The sequence below is a fragment of the Canis lupus genome, chromosome 16, assembly GCF_011100685.1.
Source record: "Canis lupus familiaris isolate Mischka breed German Shepherd chromosome 16, alternate assembly UU_Cfam_GSD_1.0, whole genome shotgun sequence".
In the NCBI taxonomy this organism is placed as follows: Eukaryota; Metazoa; Chordata; class Mammalia; order Carnivora; family Canidae; genus Canis; species Canis lupus.
The window spans coordinates 2,361,369-2,386,606 of record NC_049237.1 but is presented as its reverse complement, the minus strand read 5'-3'; the positions used below and the strand labels follow the sequence as shown (position 1 = coordinate 2,386,606).

The following is a 25,238-nucleotide window of genomic DNA, read 5'->3' as shown; positions in this document are numbered from 1 at the left end:
ACAAAACAGATCTAACTGCTCACATCAGACATGATGAAATGAGGTTCATCAAAGGGTGTAAGAATGTTAGGAGATGGTCTTCAAATCCAGAACATATGGTACAGAAGAAATCAGTGCCAGCCTGGAAGTTTCTAGAGATTCTTGGTTTGGTTGTTTAATTAACTGGCTGAGCAACCTTGAGCAAGTCACTTAGTCTCCCTGGACCCTATCTGTGAAACAGGGAGCTGTGCTAAGTAATTTCTGAGCACTGGAGAATCGACATCAGGAAACAGCTGAATCTGTCAGAAAAATAGAATCTACTCTGCATATTCCAAGGAGAAAGGCACTTAATGTAGGGTATTAGATGCTTAGAAAAATGGTGGGAAGTCTGATATAACTCACCACTACTGTCTCTTAGCTTCTCCACCGGTCGCCATGGAATTAGACACTGTCCCCCATGCCAGGAATTGCAGGAAACATCCACCTGTGGTCCCAGCTGGCTGCAGCATCCTCAAGGGGACTTCTAAAGGATATGACAAAATCTTGCATGTCCCAAACCCACACATCTACAGACCACTGCCCATACATATATCTCTTTCCCACCCTTCAGATCTCACACAGGGGCTTCTTGCTAGTGGCATCTAAAGTGGAACTCTGGCATCAAGGGACTTGGGGAAACATGTTCCCACACTGCCAGTCCTGTGCGATGTGGAGAGCACAGAGGGAGACGGGATTTGTGTTAAGGCACCACATAAGTGTCTGATACCCCAGCTGGGGAGCTAGGGGCTCTGGTGGCAATGCAGGTGTACAAGAAGTAAGGGACTGTGTAGAGACACAGTCAGACATCATGGGGAAGAAGGCCCATATCTGAATGATGCTTCAAAGGAAAAATTGAAAGATTGACTGTGGATTGCTCTTTCCATTCACATAGCAAGTCAATATAATCTATAAATCAAGTCTCTTTAACTCTTCTACCAGCTGTCATGTCCTTCTTCCCTGGCTTTCCTCTAACAGGAACAATACCCCTGCCCCCTCTTAGTGCAACAAGAATGATTTGCTAGCAGAAGCTCTGTGAATCAGCCTTTGCACTGAACATGTTATATTGTTTGGGAACCTGGCTAAATTTTTCCATAACTGCTTTGAAAGTGATTTCCATTTAGAGCTAGGTGGAACAAATTTGTGCTGCTGGCTAAATCTTCTTTTTCTTTTTCTATGAACAGAATCTCATAAAAAGGACTATTGCTCTTTTGTACTTTTCTGTGATGCATTTTTGTGTTGGGGTCTATGAAGGAAGCCATCTAAAAATATATTGAGTGTTGTGAAAATATCCTCATAATTCTGCCAGAATTCAACTTTTTAAAAGTTGTCTTTTTTCTCCCTTTGTGCCTCTTTTTCAATTATTTCTTTCCCTTTGGTACACTGCCAGATTAATATTTCTGGGTCTTTCATAGGCCCCTACAGTGGCTGAAAGGACCCATCTCCCACCTGTGAGGGCCTCATTAAACTCCAGCAGTTTGATGACTGCATGAACTCAAGCACAGACACAGGGAGAGATGATCACTTTCAATAGAAAACCTAACATCACCAGTAGTTGGAATTCTAAATACTTTTTATGACAAGTATAATAGGCATTCCTCATGCTCTGTTTTGTGTCTGTATCTATGTTATGTTATACCAGACCCCGGCTAATAAAAATGCTGCTGTCTAGTTAGTAAGGGTTTTAGCTTATTTCAACAACATCTTAGTGTTGTTGAGCTATGTTTATCTTGAACTCTACAGAGGTGCTTGTTTTCATTGTAATTTAGCTGAATCAGAGACCTAGCTCTCTGCTTGCTCACAACCCTAACTAATTCATGTTTCTTTAACTTTACGTATCAAACTAACTTCACCTGAGGCTTGATCCTCTAATGAGGACAAGAAAAGACTTACCCCATATACCATACTGTTTCGTTCCCCAATTATTTGTCTCTATTCATGGATTTGGCAAGCCACAGTCTAGAACTGATCAGCCAGGACATGCTGTAGGCATCCAGCTATTGGGGTGAGGGAGGACCCTACTAGAGATGTGTTCTCATTGACTCAGAGGGAAGATTGCAAATATTTTAGACCAGGACGACAAGAGACCCTAAAGCCAGCATGGGCTAGGAGAAATGAGCAGAACTAGAGTCATGATGTTAGAGAGTCATAGAAGAAGTGTTTAGAGGTATAACAGGGACAGATCAAGTGTAACTCCTCATTCTAAGAGCCCATATACCATATAGTGGCCCGACCAGGATGAGACCCACATCTCACAACCAGCCAGTCTAATGCTTGCCTCAGTAGCTGCTATTCTGTTTAGTGGTTGTGAATGGATGTGAAAAATTGATGTGAATACTGTAAGAAAGAAGATAGCTGTAACTTCCAAGTCCAATAACCTGTTTTTAATATTTTAATATTAACATTGTTTTATATAGCTTGAATTATGGCCGCTAGAAAGATAGGTCTAAGTCTTAAAGCTCAGTACCTGTGAATGTGGAAATAGGGTTTTTGCAAATGCAATTAAGTCAGGGATCTTGGGATGAGATTTTCCTGCATTCAGAGTCCACCCTAAATCCAAAGACTGCTATCATTATAAGAAAAAGGAGAGGGAGACATGGCATATAAAGACGTTGAGAAGAAGACCACAAGAAGATCTAAAGAACGCCAGGAGCCACCAAAAGTTAGACGAGGCAAGGAACACTTTCCCCCAGTGTCTTCAGAGGGAATGCAGCCCTACTGGCACCTTGATTTCTGATTTCTAGCCTCCAGAGCCGAGAGAGAACACATCTCTATGGCTTTCAACTACCAGGTTTATGGAAATCTGTTACAGTAGTCCCAGCAAACTCACACAATTACGAAATAGTCCAATCTAAAGAGCAATCTGGGAAGAAGACTTAATCATTCCAATAGCTATTTTTATGTTTATTTTTACAAGGTATACCTCAAATGACATTACTTTGAACTTCTGTAGTAGGAAGGACTGTACACATAAAGGTTCCCCCTAGATGCTTTTAGCCCAAAGTCTACACTGAACATTCCCTCAAAGGCCCCACCTGCCTTCCCACTCCACACCCTTCCTCCACTATTGTAGCCACTGGTCTTCTCTCCGTTCCTGGAACATGCCAGATCTGCTCCTGCCTCAGCTTTGGTGCATACTCTTCTCCTGCTTGTTCAATCCCTTCCTCACCTTGCACCTCCTTCCCCAGCCTGAAATCAGCCCCAAAGTAGTACCTTCAGGGAAGACTCTGCTGACTCTCTAGTAGGTCAGTTGCCCCCTCCCAAGTCTTAGAGAAGATCTCCCAATGCCTTTCCTTCTCTACATGGAATTATCACTGTTCGCAATTCTATGTTTATGACATTACTAGATTTTTTTTTTGTGCCATTCCCACTAGACTGTAGCTTCATGAGGGCAGGCATAGGGCTCTTTGCTCATTGTTACATTCCAATAGCAGCAGGGTCCCTGGCAGATTCAGGTTCTCATGGTAAATAAATGAATAGTGATATTTAGTCTTGGATGAAGCAGGGCCCATTGCTTACACTTGAAGCTGTCTATTATTCACATAGCTGTCTTGTTGTCCACATAGAAAATAGAAACTGTAGGAAAACCAGTACATAGCACTCCAAAATTAACTTATTTTCACAACATCTTAATTTTCCTCTGTGAATTTCTAAACAGATGAAAGTACCGCTCTCACTCAGAAGCATTGCAGAAATCAGTAAACATACCCCAAAGGGCCTTACACCTGTTACCACCTCTTCACTTTGTCATTGACTCTCATGGATAGGTCAGTTTGCCTTAATTATCTTTATTCATCTGTGTAATCAATAAACATTTGTTGAGTACGTAATAGTTTCTAAAGATTGTATTCCAAAATATTCTTGAATCTGTAGGAGAGGAAAGAAGATGAGAGCAGTAGCTCTGGTGGGAATGGTGGCAGTGGGGTTTCCAGGGCACTTATAAAGGATGGAAGGGGGGATCAAAATGATTATTTTTAGAGACTCCTGAGGGGAGTCTTAATGAGTGGGAGAAAATGGGTAAAAAACATAAAGGTTGGTCTAGGGCAGGGTTTCTCATCCTTGGCATTCTGGATGGGATAGCTCTTTGTTGTGAGGCTCTATGCTGTCATTTTAGGATGTTATTAACATCCCTGGCCTCTGCTCATGAAATGTCAGTGTGACTGCCAAAAAGCCTCCTGACATTGCCAAATATCCCCTGGAATGCATCCTTCCTTGCTGTTGAGACCCACTAGTCTAGGGAGCTGGAAGGAGCCTATCTAAGGCAGGGAGTGGGCACCTGGGTGGCTCAGCGGTTGAGCATCTGCCTTCAGCCCAGGACATGATCCCCGGAGTCCTGGGATCGAGTCTAACATAAGGCTCCTCTAAGGGAACCGGCTTCTCCCTCTGCCTATGTCTCTGCCTCTCTCTCTCTCTCTGTGTGTGTGTGTGTGTGTGTGTGTGTGTGTGTGTCTTTCATGAATGAATAAATAAAATCTTTTAAAAAATATAAAAAATAAAGGTAGGGAGTATCTGACTTACTATAAGCATTTCCATATAGCTCTTGAGAAAAGTGTTTAGATGGTAGAGCAGGGAGGAGGGAAAATGTAATACACGGGTCTTACACAAAGGCTTTGTGTGTTAGGCTAAAGAGTCTGGAACTTCATCCTGAAAGTTCTTGTAAAGAACTGAGGGATTTTACGTAAGAAAGGAATATGGGCTAATTTGTGTTTAAGGAAAATCACTCTGATCACAGTGGAAAAGATGAATGGAATGAGGATCAGATGACAGCTATAACCCAGGAGAGTAGTGATGAGTGAGAACAGAGAACAGGAAGAGAGAAGAGGCGTTCAGATAGATCTCCAGGACTTTGTCCAGGATGTTCTTGCCTTGGATGATCGGAAGGAAGAATCCTAAGTGTTCTCCAGTATCCAGTCAGGATTTAAGCCCCATGACTTCATGAACCCCATGACTATCAGAGGCTTAAACTCAAGAAAATTACTTGCAAAGTTTTTCAAGTGTAGTCTAGGTGAACTCACAGTATAATAAATAAATATAGCACTGCCTAAGGCTTCAAATTCAATTAAGCCTTCAGCAAAGATTTCTTGAGAAAATTGCCCCCTAAAAATACTACTTTTAAAAGTAATCAATATAATATAAAACCTTAGTAAATTTCCATTTACAATCCTCCCACCTCCAAGTAAGGTCTTACACAACCAAGGCAAGCAGGCAAATTGAAGAATTGAAGCCATTGTTCTTGCCCAATTGTCTAAAAAATTGTCTTATTTCTTTGCTTCGCTTTCTGAGTTTATATAATGATAACAGAAAAGGTTGGGTTTTTTTTTTTTTTTTTTTTACTATTTTTGAATAGCTGGATCTTTGACAATGCTGAAAGAAATAATTGTCAACAGATAATATTAGCCTTTGGCAGAACTCCTGTTTTTTTATTCAGCCATTTGTCAGAGTATAAGGCATGTCCTTCCTGTAAGAACTGACCAGATAAAGCTTCACAAGCACCCACTGTGAGGGAAAGAAGCTGAGAGCTCAGTCATAAAGAGATCTCCCAGATGGCTAGTGCCACACGGTGCACAAAAGCAATTAACAATTCAGGGCAAAGCGTGGTAACTTCCGTAGACTGTGTGTGTGTGACAGAAAAGTTCTATACTCCCTATCTTGCAAAGCAATGAACATTCTTCGCTCTTCAACATGAGGAACAGGATATGCAAGCACTGCTCAAGGATTGGAATGGGTGGTCCCAGACATGTGGGCAGAGTTAGTTCATGGTGGTCACTTTAGGGAAAAACCATCATGCAACTGGAAGAATTCATCTAAAACTATTCCTGCATTTCACCAGATGCCATCATCCTGGTTTTGGTTGGAGACTGAGGAAGTCCCAAATGGGAGCGACTCAAATTGAAGTAAGAGTGTTTCAAATCATCTGAAATGTTGAAGAATACAAGAGAAGTATTCATACATAAATAAATATGAGGTATAAATGGATTTTTTCTGTGTTGATTAATCGTGCACTTTCAAGTTTTTTGCTTCAGTGACAACATAAAGAAAATTCTTACTAATCCATATAATGATGGGTACTGCCTTTTTAAAACCAACGACCTTTATACCATTAAAACATCACATATTTAACAAAACGGGTTATTTTAGATCAGAAATCAGACAGTAATTCTGAAATTAAAAATTATAATACACAACCAACGTGGATCAGACCTACCACGAATCCTTGATTATTACTGAAAAGAAACACTTCTTTCTCACTTCACATGCACCACACATCTTGCTTGGCGTTTTACCTGCAGAGCTCATTAGCTGTTCACAAGCATGAGAGGTGGTTATATGACTATTCCCATTTTACTGATAAGAAATTTTCACCCAGGTGAAATAACAAACAGCGGGTCATGCAGCTAGTATGTGGCAATCCTGTAATTAGGAGAGGGCATTTTCCCTCTCCTCCATGAGGAAGAAAACAAACAGAAGCAATTAGATCTTGAGTACAATTTTGATAAAGACAACTTGTTACAGATACACACGATAGTAGCATCAGTTATCAGATGGACAGAGGGCAATATCTCTACTAATAATAGTGTTACCTTGAAGTTTGTAACTGCCATAGGTATACTCACGTCCAAGAAAGAGAATGGTTTTAGCAATTTTAAACTATTTTTTATATTTATGCTTCAGTATTTCCATTCCATTTCAAATATCTTTCCTGCTGAAAATTTGCCCTGTCTGGATTCTAAAAGGCATCTGGGCCTCAAACTTTATTTAATGGTAAGAATACATAATTGAATATTTAATTTCCCCAAATGGTTCCAAATCATCAAAACATAGAGCTTTAAGTACCCAGGAACACAAACTCATAGAATTTAAGGATTCATGATTCATACACAAAACACTAAACCTTTCAATGAATAACTGTATTGTTGCCAGTTTGGAAGAAATTTTAATTTTGTTCTATTTCAAGAGGAACACAATCAGAATGAAAACAGCCTCACACATCTTCATAGTAGAGTTTGTGAATCACATCCGTCATGTCAGGCTCCGGCTAAATCTTCTGAAAAGTACATTAAATCAGGATGATAATTGTTCAGTAAAATTTCTCCTCAAAGTATAGTAAATATGATTGATTTAGTGTATCATTGAGATTCTACTGAAAAAAATGGCATAAAACAGCAACATTCTGTTGCCATTTTATAACTTGCATTTTTGTAAAGTGACCATTACTATAATGTAGTCAGATTATTATGACAATCTGCACAGATGAAAATATCTCAAAGCCAATATTACATTTTCATCAAGTAAATGACCATGTGTTTCAATAAACACAATTATGAATGTTAATATACCAACAGATTGAGTAATTTGATTTTTCAGCACCAGTGTTTATAGCAGGAAAACAAATTAATCATCTTTGAGGTAACACTAAGGAATTTAAACTTTGAAAGAATATAATCTGCTTCACTGGACTCTTCTTCTATTCTTTGTTTTGCTCAACAGGAATCAAGATTGTGTTCCCTTTTGTCCCCTCCCAAGACCATCTTGCCATTAGGTGAATGTCCTACCCAGCAGCATTATCAATTAGGGCCAGAGAATTTGGAGTGAATCATCTTTGTTTTGATAAGGATCTACGGGACACCTAGATGCACAATAGAAACATCCAAGGAAATGTACTTCTCTCTCCCGTTTGGTCAGCATGGGCAATTCTTGAGCAAGCTACTCTCTACCCTTGCACACCTGTACTCTCTGGACCTCCATCCTCCCCTTTCTATTAGAAGGTCATATGCATTGCCAGGAGGGCAAATGAGGTGTTATGTCATCACTTTACTCAAACACTTTGGCTGTGGGCATGTTTGGCCTTGCAGTGGACATGCAGTTTACAGGGACCTAAACAAAAAACTGAAGAGTCGATGATTAAGACTTTCACAATCAAACCAACAGGGCACTTTGCCCTGCGGTAATAACTGAATCATTAGGTAATGCTGAGGAAGACTATTTTCTAGATGGAGGCAACATTTTAAGACCATTGAAGGGATACCTGGGTGGCTCAGTGGTTGGGCATCTGCCTTTGGCTCAGGTTGTGATCCTAGGGTCCTAGGATCGAGTCCTGCATCAGCCTCCCTGCATGAAGCCTGCTTCTCCCTCTGCCTATGTCTGTGTCTGGTATGAATAACTAAGTAAAATATTTTTTTTTTTAAATCAAAATTGGGATCCCTGGGTGGCGCAACGGTTTGGCGCCTGCCTTTGGCCCAGGGCGCAATTCTGGAGACCTGGGATCGAATCCCACATCGGGCTCCCGGTGCATGGAGCCTGCTTCTCCCTCTGCCTATGTCTCTGCCTCTCTCTCTCTCTCTCTCTCTCTCCCTCTCTCTGTGACTATCATAAATAAATAAAAATTAAAAAAAATAAAAAATAAAAATAAAAATTAATCCTTACTTAAACATAAAGAAATATTTCTGTTTTCCATTGCTTTTTAACAAAAATCCTTCAAAAGTAATATAAGATTTCCCTGGCTTTCTAAGAGAGTGTACCAAGGACACTTTAAGCCTTTCCTGAAAATAGTATCTTCAACGTTGAAATGATCAATCGCTGTCTTCCTTGGTGTAGCATGACTGCAAATGCGCATAGTGGAGGTACCTTGGATCCTGATTGGGGGCCTAAAGCAGGGTTTCTTGAAAAGTCCACGTCAAGATCTTTATCTTGATCTTTTGTTTCAGTCTTTGCTAATGCCAAGAACTCCAGGGTGAAGAAATGCATGTAGAAACTCACCTGGTTAGCAGGTTGGAATCCAGTGGCTGAACCAGCTCAATTAGCTAATGCAACAGAGTAGTGCTGTCCACACTGGTCACCAGTTCTCAGGGTTCTGTCCCCACAACCTTACCTATTGTCTTTCACACCAGTAACTGGTGTCTTCTTATCAGTATCTATGTCTTCTTCCCATTTGCAAACTGAAATTACAAAGAAGGTATGAATGAGAAATGTTCTGTGTCATTTCAAACATTTATTGAGATGTTTTGAAAAGTTATGACTCCTCACTCTGTGAGCAATTTTGCAACATCATTAGATGGAACAGAACACATAACTACACTTCTTTCTCTAAAAGTTGTCTTACTATTGCCTCTTAACAGAATGCCAGATACATTAAAATTTTAATGCTCTAATATTGAGAGTGAGTAGCCTGCATAATGGCTTTCTTATGGATTACACTTTTAATTCTTGGTTTGTTTTTTTCGTTTTTGTTTTTGCTGAGACTCTGTTTTCTTTTTCTTTTTAAGATTGATTGATTTGAAAAAAAGAGAGTGAGAGAGAGAGAGAATGAGCGGGGACAGGGGCAGAGGGACAGGGAGAAGCAGACTCCCCCCTGAGCAGGGAGCCTGACATGGGGCTCAATCCCGGGACCCCAGGATCATGACCTGAGCAGACAACAGATGCTTACCCGACTGAGCCACCAGGTTCCCCAAGACTTTCTATTGTCCATTGATTTCAAGCATGTTTGTAATTGCTCATTGAAGCATTTTTAGAATGGCTGCTTTAAAATCCTTTCCAGATAATTCTAACATCTCTGCCCATCTCAGTGTTCCCATTCATTGATTTTTTTTCATGTGTTTTGAGATCTTCCTGGGTCTTGGTATGATGAGTAATTTTTTATTGAAATGTAGGCATTGGGGGTGCTAAATCATGAGACTGGGATTTGCTGCTGTCATCTTCTTTCTGCTTTTATTTTCCTTTTCCTCTTCCACCTATCATCACTTTATGCTGACATTCAAGTAGAACCAGGAAAAAATAAAAAGTTGGCTACAGATGGAGCATTGTACTTCATGTGTCACATTTAAATTCTCCAGGAAGAAAGGACTTGTCATTAAAGTGCCTTTATGAGCCACAGATGGTGGTAAGGCTGAGACACCTTGCCTTTTCTTTCCATTCCTTGTCCACTAATGTCACTTATTTTTTTGAAGTACCTGAGCAGCACTGCCACTTTCTAGAACTGTCATTCTCCATTTATATTCAATCATAACTCACTAGTGAAGATTAATTGGGGAGGAAGGCAAGTCTAAATTAGGAACCGCCAAAGTACTATTTTGAAAGAAATGCGGGTTTGTGGACTTCAACTGTAGGCTTAATTCAAAAACATGATGAGAACTGTTACTAAGGAAATGTCTTAAAGGGCCTATTTTAAAGCATAGAGACAACTCATTTGTACATTACCAGAAAGTAATGTGCTTTAAATCCTTAACAATAGCTTGTTTTCTTGAGTAGCTTAACCACTGCTTTTAAAATCCTGCTTATTTATTCTCTTAACAAATCTCAAGTAAAATTCGACCCAATCCTCCTCTGAATTTTCACAAATTCTAAAGTAGTGGAATCCAAATTAGAAGCTTCAGTATATGTGGTATTTCCCCTTGAAGAGTGTTAATTAAGCTGCTTTGCACTGTGAGCACTCAGAACTGGTTCGGCACAATAGTTCCATGATCTGCAATCTAATATGATTTTTTTCTGGATGGATCTGTTGCCATAAAGTTTAACATGCTATACGAGCTATTGGTTTGAGTTGGTGGTCTATAAATACTAAGCTTTAGCTCTTTGAATATGTCTTTCTATTTCTATTTTATGGTTAATTCAGATACGCATGGATTAAGCATCTGGTTATACAAAGTGCTTCCAGATACCAGTGGCTCAAAACACTGTTCCCTATACATTTTACCATGATACTATTGAACACATTTATGCTTACAAGTGATTGAGTTGCAAAGTTTTAGTAATCCTATTATAAGACCATGGGTACTACTTTTGGAAAATCTAAAACAGTCTTGAAGAAGAAGTGACTTACTGTTTTGCAAATGGCAGTTGAAATTCAGAGCAAATGGAAAATCAAAGGTAATATTAGATCCATTACACACACTATGCAAGATGTTTATGTGTTGACAGCTTGAATCCCTACCCCCCAGATCAATTTGGCTATTTTACCCACTAATTCTTATGTTTACGATTCATAAAATATGAATATAATTCCTTTTACTGAGAGAAAGTGGAGTATGAATGAAGAAGGGTTGCCCCATTTTGCCTTGAAGCCTAACAGTATAAATTACATGTGCAGAGAAATGGTAAATGTATTGAAGATTACTTGTTTTTTGAAAGCAGAAGCTGTAGTGTATTTTTTTAACTTTATAAGGATTTAGAGGTTGATAATTCATCATACTACTCTGTACCCTCAGTGTGAAACCAACTGAAAAAGAGACACAAGGGTCAAATAGAAATCAAAACTTCAGTTAGGTTGTGTTTCTCTAGGAAGATAGCCCCTTAAAGTCCTGCTTTTTAATAAGACACATAAAAGGGTCATAGCACTGACTGCATACCCTCAACATTTAGAAAATTTAAAAATGCCCAGCTGCTCCTGTGTTAAGTTGTTATGCTCTCAGGACCAGATACACAGTACCATCTTGACAGTTACCGCCTAGGAGTCCAATACGGTAGCTGCTCGCCACATGTAACTTTGACTACTCAAAATGTGCTTGTTGTGACAAAGGAATTATTTTTTTATTTTATTTTATTTTAATTAATTTAAATTTAAATTTAAAAACTGATACTCTGTGGGCGTCCGGGTAGCTCAGTTGGTTGAGCATCTGACTCTTTCATCTTAGGTTGTGATCTCAGGGCCATGAGATCAAGCCTCGAGTCAGAATCTACTTGAGATTCTCTCCTTCTCCCTTCCCCCACCCCAGCTCACACTCACTTGCTCCCTCTCTCTCTCTCTAAAATAAATTAATAAATCTTTAAAAACAAGAGAAAATAATTAATTAACTAATTAATTAATTAAAATTGACACTCAGTTCACTTATTGGAAGACTTTTAAGTTTATTTGAAACCACACTGGTATATGAATCTACCTTTTCAACTGTAAATTGTATGGAATCTAAGTATTAACTCTTTCCCATTAAAAACGAAAGGGCCAAATTAAGAAATATGCTAAGTATAAAGTATATACAAGATTTCAGTCGTCCAAAAAAAAGAGGACCTTAAATGGTTCATTAATTGTTTACATTGGATACATGTTGCTAAGTCATTTTGAATACATGAGGTTAAGGAAAAAATTAAAATTAATTTTTTAAAAATTTACCTGTATCTTTTTGCTTTTGTAATGTGACTGCTGGAGAACCATAGATTGCGTATGTGGCTCACATCATATTGCTATTAAGACACACTGTAGTAGAGAGTGATGTAGACAGACTTACATTCTTGTTGGCAGGTGCAGGTCCTGGTATAGACTTGACTGAGTCTGGGGGAAAAGAAATGAACTAAAAACAGTGGGAGAAAGAGAAAATCTTCTGGCTTTCAACTGCCCTGGAGGCTGACTGGTCTAGGCCCATTTGTATCCCTTCGTGGCTTATAAACCTGAACATAAGTGGAAGAACTCTTCCTTCAAAATCCACCATGCTGCCGGGTGCCTGTTCCTTCCAAAACTGAGGATTTTAAAGTTCTCATTAGCATCTTTGCTTAATGCTTCTCCCCAAAAGTTGCTTGCTTAAAGCTTTTATGTCCTTTTTGGCTTCGATTAACATTAACTATTCAAAGTACAATGTAAAAATCCTCTTTTACCACCTCCTTTTCTATTGCTGCATGACCTGACCTTCCCTGGAAAGAAAAGTATAAAAAAATGAAATTTCTACCAATGCCTAGCCCTCCAAAAATCTTAACACTTATAGTCTGGTGATGACCCACTGATTGGGTCTCTGGATGTTTGAAAAGCAGTTCTTCCCATGTTGATTTGAACATGTTCCTTTTCTAACAAAGGCCTGACTATTTCCACATGGATTCTGAAGCTGCCACAGGAATGAAACTGGCTCTCCAATCTAAATTCCCGGGGAGAGGCTCTCCTGACCTAAATAAAGAATTGCTTTATCTGCCCCAATATCTAAACTCTGCTTGATAGTTTTAGGTCCAAGAAACCACCTGGATCATCAAGATAAGTGCTTTTCTTGATACATCAAGGCACAACATGGCACATGTCTCCATTCCTCAACTGGCCCACTCTGCTCCCTCCTGTTTAGACATGGCCCACTCTGCTACCTCCTGTTTAGACATGGCTCTTAACCTTTACTTCATATTTGAATCACCTGAATACCTTAAAAAAAAAAAAAAAAAAAAAAGCCAAGGCCTGGGATTTAGGCCAGACCAACTCCTTGAGGATCTCCCTTCTAAGAAGGACTTCAAAAGTGGTTGGCCAACCGGAGGACTCACTGAATGGTTTAGTATATTTGTCATCACTCTTTATCTTGGTTAATTCACTTAAAGCCTGCAGCCATAATAAAAATACGTAAAGGTCAAGAAGGATGTTTCCTATATTTTTTGACATGAGCTAAACTGAGTAATTTTATTTCTACTATACGGGATTATTACATCTCTTTCTGTATAAGATCAGTGTTAATTTTATTTTTGAATTTCACTCTTAAAATGGATTCTTGCTATTATCCTTTAAGGTTATAGATCCAGGTACCTGAACACCTGAATGTTGCATGTTACATTGCTGTTTGCAAAAGGTTCCAAATGCTGTGCACTCAATTTGACAATCTTTCTTTCACATTTTCACAAAGTTAGTCTGTGACTCAAAATTCTCACCAATTCTTTTATCTAAAGGAACCTGATGGCTATGGCAACTAGATTATTGGGCAGAGCTGGTTTTGTAAGATTTGGATTTGCTAGACAACAAATAGCCAAGAATTTGACATTATGGAAAGGAGGTCTGCTTTCTATTGATGCTTGATGTTAATTGAGAGCAGGAATGCTAAGGATTGCCATGGATATCTGCCTCTAGAAGCTAAAGCCCACCTCTCATTTAGAAGCTAAAGCTCAGACATAGAACTCCGACACAATGCAATAAAACTTTGTTAAGCCAGATAAAGCACTAGAAAAATTCGTGAATCCTTAACATTAATGTACATCTCTCATACAAATTATACTTGAGCAAGAGAGACTTGCTGTTGCAGGCAGTTATTGTACCTGTTATTAACATTTAAGTCACACAAGTCAGCACAAGGACATGGACAATACTAAATCCCTTCAGAGATGGTACTCTGAGAAATCTTTCCAGTTCTAACTACACAATATAATATTTGAAAACATCAGCTTTGCACTCATTCCTGACCCACATATGTTGAACTGGACAAGGTATTGCTCTCAAGGACAAAGAATAGACATTAATCAAAGTGAAAATACTTCCAACATGGAAAGGTTGGGCTTTCTATTGTTGATGCTTTTGTTTCCTTAGAGCCTAAGAGCTCTACCAAAAACAAAAAAAAACAAAAACAAAAAAACAAAAAAACAAAAAAAACACTAGATATTATTGAGATATTTTTAACAAGTTCCTGGTTGTATAGGTTAAATTGCATCTCCCTAAAAAGATATGTTGAACTCCACATCCCTGGAACCTGTGAATGTGACTTTATTTGAAAATTGCAGATGTAATCAAGTCAAGTTGAGGTCATTCTGGAACAGGATGGGCCTGACCCCGTGACTGGTGTCCTTACAAGAGGGAAATTCAGACAGACGCTCTGGGAGAACAATTATGTGAGGACAAAGGCAGAGAGCAGAGCATCGTGGCTATAAGACAAGGATCACCAAGGATTGCTTGTACCCACCAGGAGGAAAGAAAGGCAAGGAAAGACTCTCCCCTAGAGCATTCAGACAAAGCATGGCCCTGCTGACACCTTGATTTCAGACTTTTGACCCCAGAATAAGGAGCAAATAAACTTTTGTTATTCTAAACCACCCAGGCAACTTAGGTCATTTGTTATGGCAACGCTAGAAAACTGCTACATGGGGTTGCATCCAACTTCTCTCTTCAAAAACCAAATTTCATTCCTGAATAGAGTATAAAACAAAATGTAAAATCACAAATTAGAAGTTTTAGAAGTGGTCCTGGGTTTAGAAATGCTATAAGATTATTTTTAAAACCATATGTTACCAAGAAGTAGGCAAGTTTCTGCATTAACAATACATAGCTTTGTAACAATTAGCCATCTGTTGATAACACTGTTAGGGATTGACAGCATCTCAATGGAAGCAGGGAAAACAACAGAAATATTATATCTGCCAAGTTCTAGTAATTCGTTATCTTACATAGTAATTTGTTGTCTCATGAGATCACTAAAGAGAGAAAGAACCATGCCGTGCTACAAAATAAACTTCGTAAAGCAGGTAGTTTAATAGCAAATTAATGATGTGCTGACAAGATCAAGAGATGATTAAAAAAAAAAAGTCACAGTTTCTGCATCGCAGCCAACAATGCAGGTCTGGAAGATTTCTCCTAAGAAGGTAATATTTATTTTCTCCAGGGAGCTATTTGAAAACAGAGGATAAGATATTCTAAGATGACTTGTCTTAATGCCAATTTAAAAAAAAAATACACTTTTAGAGTTCAGATATCATTATCTTGCTGTCTTTCTTGATATCATTCTTGATAATGGGCTTCCACATGGTAAAGTCTAAACTCTTTCAATCTTATCTTGGTTTGATGGCTGGTTTCACTGTATTAACAGAACGTCTTAATACAAAAGGGTTTATTATCAAGAATAAAGTAAGTTTAAATGGAAATCATGAAAAGTAAAAGTAGATGGCAAACATTGCCTATAGTAATGGTTATAACATAATTATTAAGATAAACTTTGTACATTAGACAATAAAAGTTTATCTCTCTCTACATATTCCAAACTATATATTTGAATATAATAAATATATATTAGGGATGCCTGGGTGGCTTAGTGGTTGAGTGTCTGCCTTCGGCTCAGCAATCCCAGGGTCCTGGCATCGAGTCCCACATCAGGCTTCCTGTAGGGAGTCTGCTTCTCCCTCTGCCTTTGTCTCTGTCTCTCTCTCTATGTCTCTCATAAGTAAATAAATAAAATCTTTAAAAATAAATATATATTCAAATATGTATGCAGGTATATAATATATATAAAGCAAATTGGATTTATTTTTAAGTTGCCATAAGGCGGCTTTAATACTTGAGAACTTTCCATAAGAATATAAAGTTCATATACTCATCCTGAATGAAAACCCTGTATTTATCTCTAGAATCAAACCATCTTTAAGATGATGACAGAATTTCAAGGGTCAATTTGGGGTAAGAGTCTGTGAGGGACCCATTGCTTGCTTCCTTGTAGATTTCTCTCAGGCAGAGAATGCTGATCACAACTGTTTTCACTAGTCTGTTAATCTGAACTCTACCTTAACATCACCCACTAGCTACCCTTATATGTTCCCTTCTCTGTCAACCACGCTTCCTCTAACAGAAAATGAGTGGGAAATATCAGAGAGGGAGACAGAACATGAGAGACTCCTAACTGGGAAAGGAACAAGGGGTGGTGGAAAGGGAGGTGGGAAGGGGGTGGGGGTGACTGGGTGACAGGCACTGAGGGGGGCATTTGATGGGATGAGCACTGAGTGTTATGCTATATGTTGGCAAATTGAACTCCAACAAAAAGAAATTAAAAATAAAAAAAGGATTTGCACCTCATCTAATCAAAAAAGCCCTGTTCTGCAAGAAAGAACTGAATTTTTAATCCCAAAGACAGAGAGTTTCTGTCAGAGCAGGGACCAGAAATACAGCCTTTTGAATTTAGACCAGTGCCTTTCCAACACAACAGTGACTACTGAGTCATCAGCCCATTCTTTCAGCCAATACTTAGGCATCTACTTTATAGTAGAGGCTGTAAAGGATGTGAAGATATATAAGATCTACCCCATACCTTTATATGCTTCATAGTGTAAAGGGACAGAGAAACCATGCATAAATGAATACAAAATAAGATTATAGATGAGAATCCATGGTTGTTCATTTGCTTAGGGCATTCAGCAAACCTACCGAGTGGCTACCATATGCTGACTTCATCCTTCACAAAGGCTGATGATACAAACTGACCAAGGCTTAGCCACCAACATCGAGAGTTTGCATTCCACTTGGGACAACAAGACAATTAAAGCAGCAGGTACATTATAACATCACAGGTACAATAAGAGATGAATTTCCCAAATACCAAGGGAGGCCATGACTGAGACACCTGGCCCAGTCGACAGAATCCAGAAGAAATTTCAAAAAGTAGCATATAAATTAAAACATGAAGGATAGGAGGTATCCAGTATGGAACTCTGTGGGAATGCAGATACAGAGAGACTGTCTTTCAGCAAACCACTTCAAGGCAAATTTGGAAATTGGCACCATCCTTTTGGGCTACCCACCATTAGAAAAAAATATTACCTTCTGTCTCCCTTTCTGATATTTCCCACACATTTCTTCTCCCTTCCCTTATATTCCCTTTCACTATTATTAATATCCCCCAAATGAATGAGAACATAAAATGTTTGTCCTTCTCCGACTGACTTACTTCACTCGGCATAATACCCTCCAGTTCCATCCAAGTTGAAGCAAATGGTGGGTATTTGTCATTTCTAATAGCTGAGTAATATTCCATTGTATCACTGAAACCAGTATTGAACTGTATGTTAACTAGAATTTAAGTAAAAAATCTGAAAAGAAAAAAATACAACAAAATTGCAATGGCCACACAACTCTGTGAATATATTAAAATCCACTGAATTATATACTTTAAATCATGTTTTGGCATGTGAATTATATCTCAATAAAGCTATTTTTAAAATTTTTTAAAAGGAAAAAAAAAAGAAAAAAATATTACCTGGCAAACCATGGGAATGCCACGCCTAGCTGTGATGACTACCGTAGATTTAAAATGGAACTAGGGAAACTTGAAAGCAAGAAATTTACCTGAATCAAGTAATCGGATGAGTTTCATGTAATCAGAATGAATTCCCAACCAAGGCTTTCCATTAAAAAAAAAAAAAAAAAGTTACTTTTGGCATAGCGTGAATCTTCCCTGCCTCATCCTCCTTTGTGGTATTTTCAATTTGAGCACCAATTCCAGTAAAGAGTCATTTGTACCAGTTGCAACTGTACTCCCAGCATTCCTGTCTGTTTGGCTCACACTGTATCCAAGGCAACTTGATGGCAGCCACTTAAAGCCACAAATACATTTGCTATATCGTGCATCTTTTGGGACCATAATTATGCATACTGACAATTTATGATTTGTTATCATTTCCAGAAGTATAGTTCTTTATTAAGTCTGTATGACTAAGGAGAGGAGTTGAGAGGTAGCCTTACATAAGAAGTTGCTCAGGATGGAGTAGTTCAGCCTCAAATCTGTATTACTGAAACTCTCTTCACATCAGGACCGAGCTGGGACCATAACTTGGTAAAAAAAAAACAACAACAACAACAAAAAAAACTGTCAATTAAGTAACTCTGGCACCACTCTTTAATAAAATAAATTTTGTAATGTTTTGATATTGTAAAAAAGTATTTGCCACTAATGGCAAAGTAAGTGAACTTAAAAAAAATACACACACACACACAGAGTCACTATCATTTGGAGTATTTCCCAAGCCACCAACTGTATATGGTATAGATACCTCTAGGAATTCATGCTCATGGAATTTTTGATGCTAAACAGCCCACTGATAGAAACTGGTTTCCAAAGGTATTATCCAAGAAATTAGAAAGCCTTTCAGTGCAGCCACTTCAACAGTTAGAAGCTAAAAAATTCACAGGAAAAAATAAAACCTTTCAGCAACTCTTCCTGCTACAGTGATCTTGGAGCAATTTACTATGTAGATGACACAGTGCATTTCTGCTTTGTTGCTGCATCAGCATGTCATTTTCAAAATGAAAACAAGTCTATTAAAGTGCACATCAATTGTACAAAGTAGGATGAGAATGTATGGTTTGATCATGAGGTCTTGCTTTCAGATTCAGTCCCCAAAACAGTGTAAATTTAGAAGCAAAAAGGTTTGAGAATATGATAAAAAGGGAAAAACTTTAGGTTGACAACAATATGTTAAGAGAATGAGAATTTCAAGTTGAACTGTTGAAGGAGCTAAATTTATGCAGACAAAGCGAAAAAGTAATGAATCAAGTCTGAGGGGAAACACACCAGCACATCACTGACAAGGGAAGCAAGTGGAACAATAAATGGATATTAATTGCAGCTTGCAAAAAAAAGGCATTGATTTCAAAATAATTAAGGAAAGAAAGTGAAAAAATAAACTACCCTGTGTAGACCAAGTTTTGATCCAGGAGGACATACAAGTCTCTGAATAATGACTTTAGTTATGATTTTGTTTTTCTGGTGGCTTTGCTGAAGGCAGAGACTGCAGAGTGATGGAAAATATAGATGGGGATAATAACTTCATGCCAAGGATAAACTGGTTTGACCCAGTTTTGTACCAGCTCACAATTTAGCCTAGAGTATTTTACATTTCATCGGTTTACCTATTTAATTGATCATTGTGAACTTCTTTTATTTTTAAGTCATCCAATAAATATTTTTTCAGCATCTAATGTGTGCTAAGTGTTTTGCCAGTACTGAGAGAAGCATAAAAAATAATTCACAAAGATCCTATGAGATGGGCATTACTACAGCCTTTAACACACAGGGAGACTGAGGCAAAGCAATGCCCAAGGTCACAGAGCTAGTATATAGCAGAACTGGTATGTTAGTTCAGGTCCTCCAAAAGGCAGATGCCAAGACAGGATTGGTGTGGAAGAGATTTACGGTGTTTGCGTGGGAACAACAACAACAACAACAACAAAATGCAAGAATTGGAGGAGTCTGGGAAAGTCTCAGATCAACGGATCTGATCTAGCACAGGAAAGAAAGGACGGGGAGTTGTAGGGAAACTCCTAGACAGCAGTGTAGTTGTGGGACATTATGGCAAGGACAGGCCTGCCATGCCCAGATTGGGAAGGGAGGCCCAGGTGCTAATGTAGTTGGTAAATCCATCGGTCAATTATACCCGCTGCATCAGGGGAGCTGAGAAGCCATTGCCCTGGTGCCACAGCCAGGACCCCCAACTCCAAAATCTGATGCGAGAATGTACATGCTCAGTTGTTAGGTCATCGTGAGCTCTGGACTCCGTATACGATCAGAAAATGCAAAGCTTTATACGTGGCAACCTGTGTTATTATACATACAACCTTTCCATTCTGCGAGCCCCCTTCTGTTTAAGTCAGAACTAGAACATCCAAAGCAAACATTATGCTTTTCTTCCATGAAAATAGGTAGAAATCACCTAGACTGAAAAATGGAATGTAAGGAGAATGGGATCTCCATATTCCATTGTACATGCGTATATAGGTGTGTGTACCTCATTTATATATATTACGTTATATACTATATGGGTGTATCACATTTTCTTTATCTATTCACCCATTGATGGACATTGAGGTTGTTCCCATAGCTTGGCTATTGTGAACAATGCTGTAGTGAATATGGGGTATCTTTTTGAGTTAATGTTTTTGTTTTCTTCAGATAAATATTGGGAAGTAGGATTGCTAGATTGTATAGTAGTTCTATTTTTTTTATGAGGAACCTCCTTAATGGCTGCACCATTTTACATTCCCATCAACAGCACACAAGGGTTTCCTTTTCCCACCATCCTCACCAACACTTGTTATTTCTTGTCTTTTTGATAATAGCCATTTAAACAAGAGTACAGGGTATCTCACTATGGTTTTGATTTGCATTTTCCCTGATTTTCCCTGATTGTTAGTGATATTAAGCATCTTTTCATGTGTCTTTAGGCCATTTGTAGGTCTTCTTTGGAAAAATGTTTATTTAGATCCTTTACCCATTTTTTGAATCTGTCTGTATGGGGGTTTTTTGCTATTGAGTTGTAGGAGTTCTTTATATATTCTGGATATTAACCCCTTGTCAGGTATATGGTTTGCCAATATTTTTTGTCATTCAGTAGGTTGATTTTTCATTTTGTTGATGGTTTCCTTTGCTATGCAGAATCTTTTTAGTTTGATGTCATCTCACCTGTTTATTTTTCCATATGTTGCCTTTCCTTTTGGTGTCAAATCAAAAAAAAAAAGAAAAAAGAAAAAAGAAAAAAAAAAGAATCATCACCAAGACCAACATCAAAGCATCTACCGCCTATGTTTTGCTTTTAGGAGTTTTATGGCTTAAGGTCTTATATTCAAGTCTTGAATCCATTTTGAGTTGATTTTTGTGTGTGGTGTAAGAGGCCCAGTCCGATTTTTTGCATGTGACTCCAGTTTTCCCAATAGCATTTATTGAAGAGACTGACTTCTCCCCATTGTGTATTTGTAGTTATAAAATTAATTGACCCTATATGTGTGGGTTTGTTTCTGGGTTCTTTATTCTGCTCCATTAAGCAGTGTCTGCCTATTTTCATGTCAATACCATACTATTTGTATTACTATAGCTCTTTAATATACCTTAAAATCAGGAAGCATGATGTCTTCAGCTGTTCTTTCTCAAGATTGCTTTGGCTATTTGGGAGTTTGTTGATTCTACACAAATTTTAGGATTGTTTGTTCTATTTTTGTGAAAAATGCCATTGACCTTTTGATAGGGATTCATTGAATCTATGGATTGCTTTGGGTAGTATGGACATGTAACAATATTAATGTTTCCAATCTATGGTGATGAATTTCTTTACATTCATTTGTGTTTTTTTCAAGTTCTTTTATCACCGTCTTGTAGTTTTTAGTGTACAAGTCTTTCACCCTCTAAGTTAAATTTATTCCTGGGTATTTTATTCTTTTTGATGCAGCTGTAAATGGGATTATTTTCTGAATGTCTATTTCTTTTAAAAAAAATATTTTACTAGAGAGAGAAAGAAGGAAGGGTGGGGTAGAGGGAGAGAGAGAAGCAGGCTCCCCACTCAGGTCATGATCCCAGGATGCTTAACTGACTAAACCACCCAGGCACCCCTTTAATTTCTGTTTCTGATAGTTTATTATTAGTGTATAGAAATGTAACATGTTTTTGCATACTGATTTTGCATCCTGCAACTTTACTGAATTTGCTTTTTAGTTCTAACAAGTTTTTGGTGGAGTCTTTGGGGCTGTCTGTATATAATATCTGTGCTTTCATGTTTGTGTCATTTACATTAGGGAAAGAATGTTCATGAGGTTAAGTGACTTAGTCTAAAGTCCTGCAAGTGGAGGCAAGGTTTGAGTTCAGTGTGTTTGACTTGAAGGCCATGTTCTTTCTCCTGCACGGCCCTTACATCAGGTACTTATGGGCTTGGGCTATACTAGTGCTTTTTCATGCACTCTTGCATTGGAACCTAATACTAACTTTCACTTCACAGCCTGGCGTTCTGGGACTTAAAGAAGCTGAGTGATGGAAAGTGTGTCTGTGCTGCCCACCCCTACCCACACTTGACATGCTCCCCCTTGGTCAGTCACCCCCACAATGCAGGTTATTATAACAGGTTAAGGACTGCTCGCTTGCAGTGCACAGACTTGCCCTCTGTGGTCATTCTACCCCACTCCTATTTTGTCTCTTTGTTCCTCCTGTTTATATTTCTTTTCTTTTCTTTTCTTTTCTTTTCTTTTCTGTTCTTTTTTTTTTTTTTTTTTTTTTTTTTGAGAGAGAGAGAGAGTAGGGTGAGGGGCAGAGGGAGAGAGAGAATCTGAAGCAGGCTCCACGGCCAGCATGGAGACCAACACGAGGCTTGACCTCACGACTCTGAGAGCATGACCTGAGCAGAAATCAATAGTCAGTCTCGCTTAACCAACTGAGCTCCCCAACTGTCTGTATTCTTGAGTTCATTGCTGCCACATTCCTCCTGCAAAGCCCACATGTGTCCCTGTTAGCAATTCCTTGCCTTGAACCTGAGAGAAATCACAGCAGACTGCTTTGGGGATTTATTCAGCCAAACCCCCACAGGGTGGCCCCATTGTGTCTGCCTTGGCAAATCTTTGTCTTGCCTCTCCAAGCTCTGGTGGCCTTTTTTCAGCTCCAGATTTCTTGCTTGGATTAGAGCGACTATCTTCACATGTTTCCTGTGGGGTTTTGTTTTCCTGCATTTTAAAATTCTTTTGCTCACATAAATGAAGCCTATTTTAAAAATCAGCCCAACCCCTAGGGGAAAAGGTAAAGGCAGGCAGGAAAAGAACCCCCCACCCCCTGTACTGCCCACCCAACCCGCTTTTACTATTACAAATTCCACATAGAAATAGGAAAAGTCTTCCCACTCTGTTTCCTAATCTATTGAAATATTACATGAAGCATTATTTTGGCTCTTTTGGAATTTCTCTGTGTTGACATTGCCATACTGCAGATTATCTGAGCCTTTTTATCCTTCCAATACTCACATATCAGATACAACTTTGCAATTCTTATTCTTAGCAGCTGATTATGTTTCTGAAGTCCACACGCACCAATTGCAAGGAAAATATAGCTTTACATCATTCATTACCAATCAGAAAACAAACGGAAATGAATAAGAATAAATATTATTTCATTGATGCTTACTATTTGATGTTTTTATTCTTTTTTTTTTTTTTTTGTGAAGCACAAGAGTGTCTGGCTCGCTCAGTCAGTAGAGCATGCCACGCATGATCTCAGGGTTGCAAGTTCAGGCCCCACGTCAGGTGGAGAGTACTTAAAAATAAAATTTTATAAAAAAAATTAAATAAATAAGTAAGTTGTGAAGCATACTTACCTTTATCTAGAGATCTAAAGGTTCACTAATTGCCCTTCAAAGGGTAGAGGACAGGGTTTATGATAAGCTCTTACAATAAATAAATATTATAGTGGATTCCTGAAAGAATTTTGGTGTTCCTGGCTATGACATTTCTAGTTCAAATTGCTCATGAAGTTCTCTTCACAAAATTGTGCAAGAAGAAGAAGAAGTAAATCTTGATTCAATTTGTTAGTTATACTGTGGAGGGTTTTTATTTATGAGTCAGTAAGAACACACACATTTATTCAATAAATACTCTCTTTTTGGTACAGATCCTATTCTCAGTTGCACCTCATTGCAGAATCAGATTTGAGGATGATTTTATGCCTCCGAAATATGTCCATTAGGCAAGCTTCTCATTTGGAACCCATACCATTATAAATATCGAACTGTGGAGCAGGAAAGGAAAGTGAAGAAATAATTAAAACATGAATATGTAGTATATGTTAGCGGATACTGCTTGCATGAAAAATATTTCATATCTCCTTAGATTTATACACAGAAGTGGAGAAAATAGCCAACATAGGTACAGATCAGAGCCTGTGAACATTTAATAAAAGTGCTAACAAAAATTTGAGTTTGATGTTAGATTATCGCTAATGTCCATCAATTGTACTTATTAGCATACGTAATAAAAGATAACGTCCTAAGCCTATCCTCATGGACAGAAAGTTCTGTTCCAAAGTGAGATCTATAGTCTTAAAATTAGTGACATTGATTGGCTTTCTTACCACTAAGGGACCCTAAACACAACCTTTGTTAAAATAAAAGAGGAGGACATATTCTTAGCATGCCTTAGGAATTAGCTAGGAAAGATGAAAAGCATAAAGATCCTCCTTTTTTTAAAAAAAAATTTATTTATTTATTCATGAGAGACACAGACAGACAGAGAGACAGAGACATAGGTAGAGGGAGGAGCAGGCTCCATGCAGGGAGCCCAACGTGGGACTCGATCCTGGGTCTCCAGGATCTGGCCCTGGGCTGAAGGCGACACCAAACCACTGAGCCACCTGGGCTGCCCTAGAGGTCCCTTTTGCTTCAGAATCCTTTCTACTGGATGCTTCGGGTTAACAGACTCAGGGAAAGAACCAAACAAAGTAAACAAATGTGCTTAACACAGTCTTCTCTACTTCAGCAGCAGGAATAGATTCACATGTTGGGGTGTTGTGGCATCAGATTCCTCCGGGTGACCTCACCTCCCAAAGCAGATGTAAGTGTTAACAAGACACCTAAGAAGAATCTGCCTTGAAAAATATATGTGAGAGTAGAGTGTGGAAGTAAGGAAAACCTAGGGCTAAATTCACCACAGTACAAATCACAGTGCGTCCCTTGGTCATGTCAAGGCATAGCAGAGAATGGGTCCATGTGTTTTATCCACAGTGGAACCAGCTGGATGCCCTCCCAGCACCCCCCTGGGGTGGGTGGGGGAGCTCCCGCTGCCCCCGTGGCTTCCATTCTCCTTCCTCTAGCTCATATTCTTTCTTGTCCTTGTCTGCCCTGCTCTCTCAGGCCATTTTTTCTCTCTTGTTTTCTCTTTCTTTCACTCTCCTTTGGTTTCTCATTTGTCTAACTTGCTACTGAAATTTACTGTGTATTTTCCGTGTTTCTTCTTCTTAATTTCCAAAGCAGATTTGAAGACCACTTGTATTTATATCTGCCAAAGT

At 38.6% G+C, this 25,238-nt stretch overlaps 1 protein-coding gene and 1 long non-coding RNA gene across 4 annotated transcripts in view; one reads left to right on the top strand and one right to left on the bottom strand.

The window, feature by feature from the left end:
• Positions 1-25,238, top strand: part of CNTNAP2 (contactin associated protein 2) — a 2,034,882-nt gene that overhangs the window by 1,544,386 nt on the left and 465,258 nt on the right. The gene's annotated exons all lie outside the window — the stretch shown is intronic.
• LOC111090207 lies at positions 393-17,980 on the bottom strand. Of its 3 annotated transcripts, none has more exons than XR_005371183.1 (5): positions 17,780-17,980; positions 12,119-12,277; positions 8,773-8,951; positions 6,300-6,456; positions 393-502 (listed from the first exon to the last, which is right to left on the bottom strand). It is a non-coding gene; the product is annotated as an uncharacterized LOC111090207 (long non-coding RNA). The 3 variants fall into 3 exon arrangements; XR_005371182.1 differs by lacking the exon at positions 393-502 and adding an exon at positions 5,448-5,929; XR_005371181.1 differs by lacking the exons at positions 393-502; positions 6,300-6,456 and adding an exon at positions 6,927-7,060.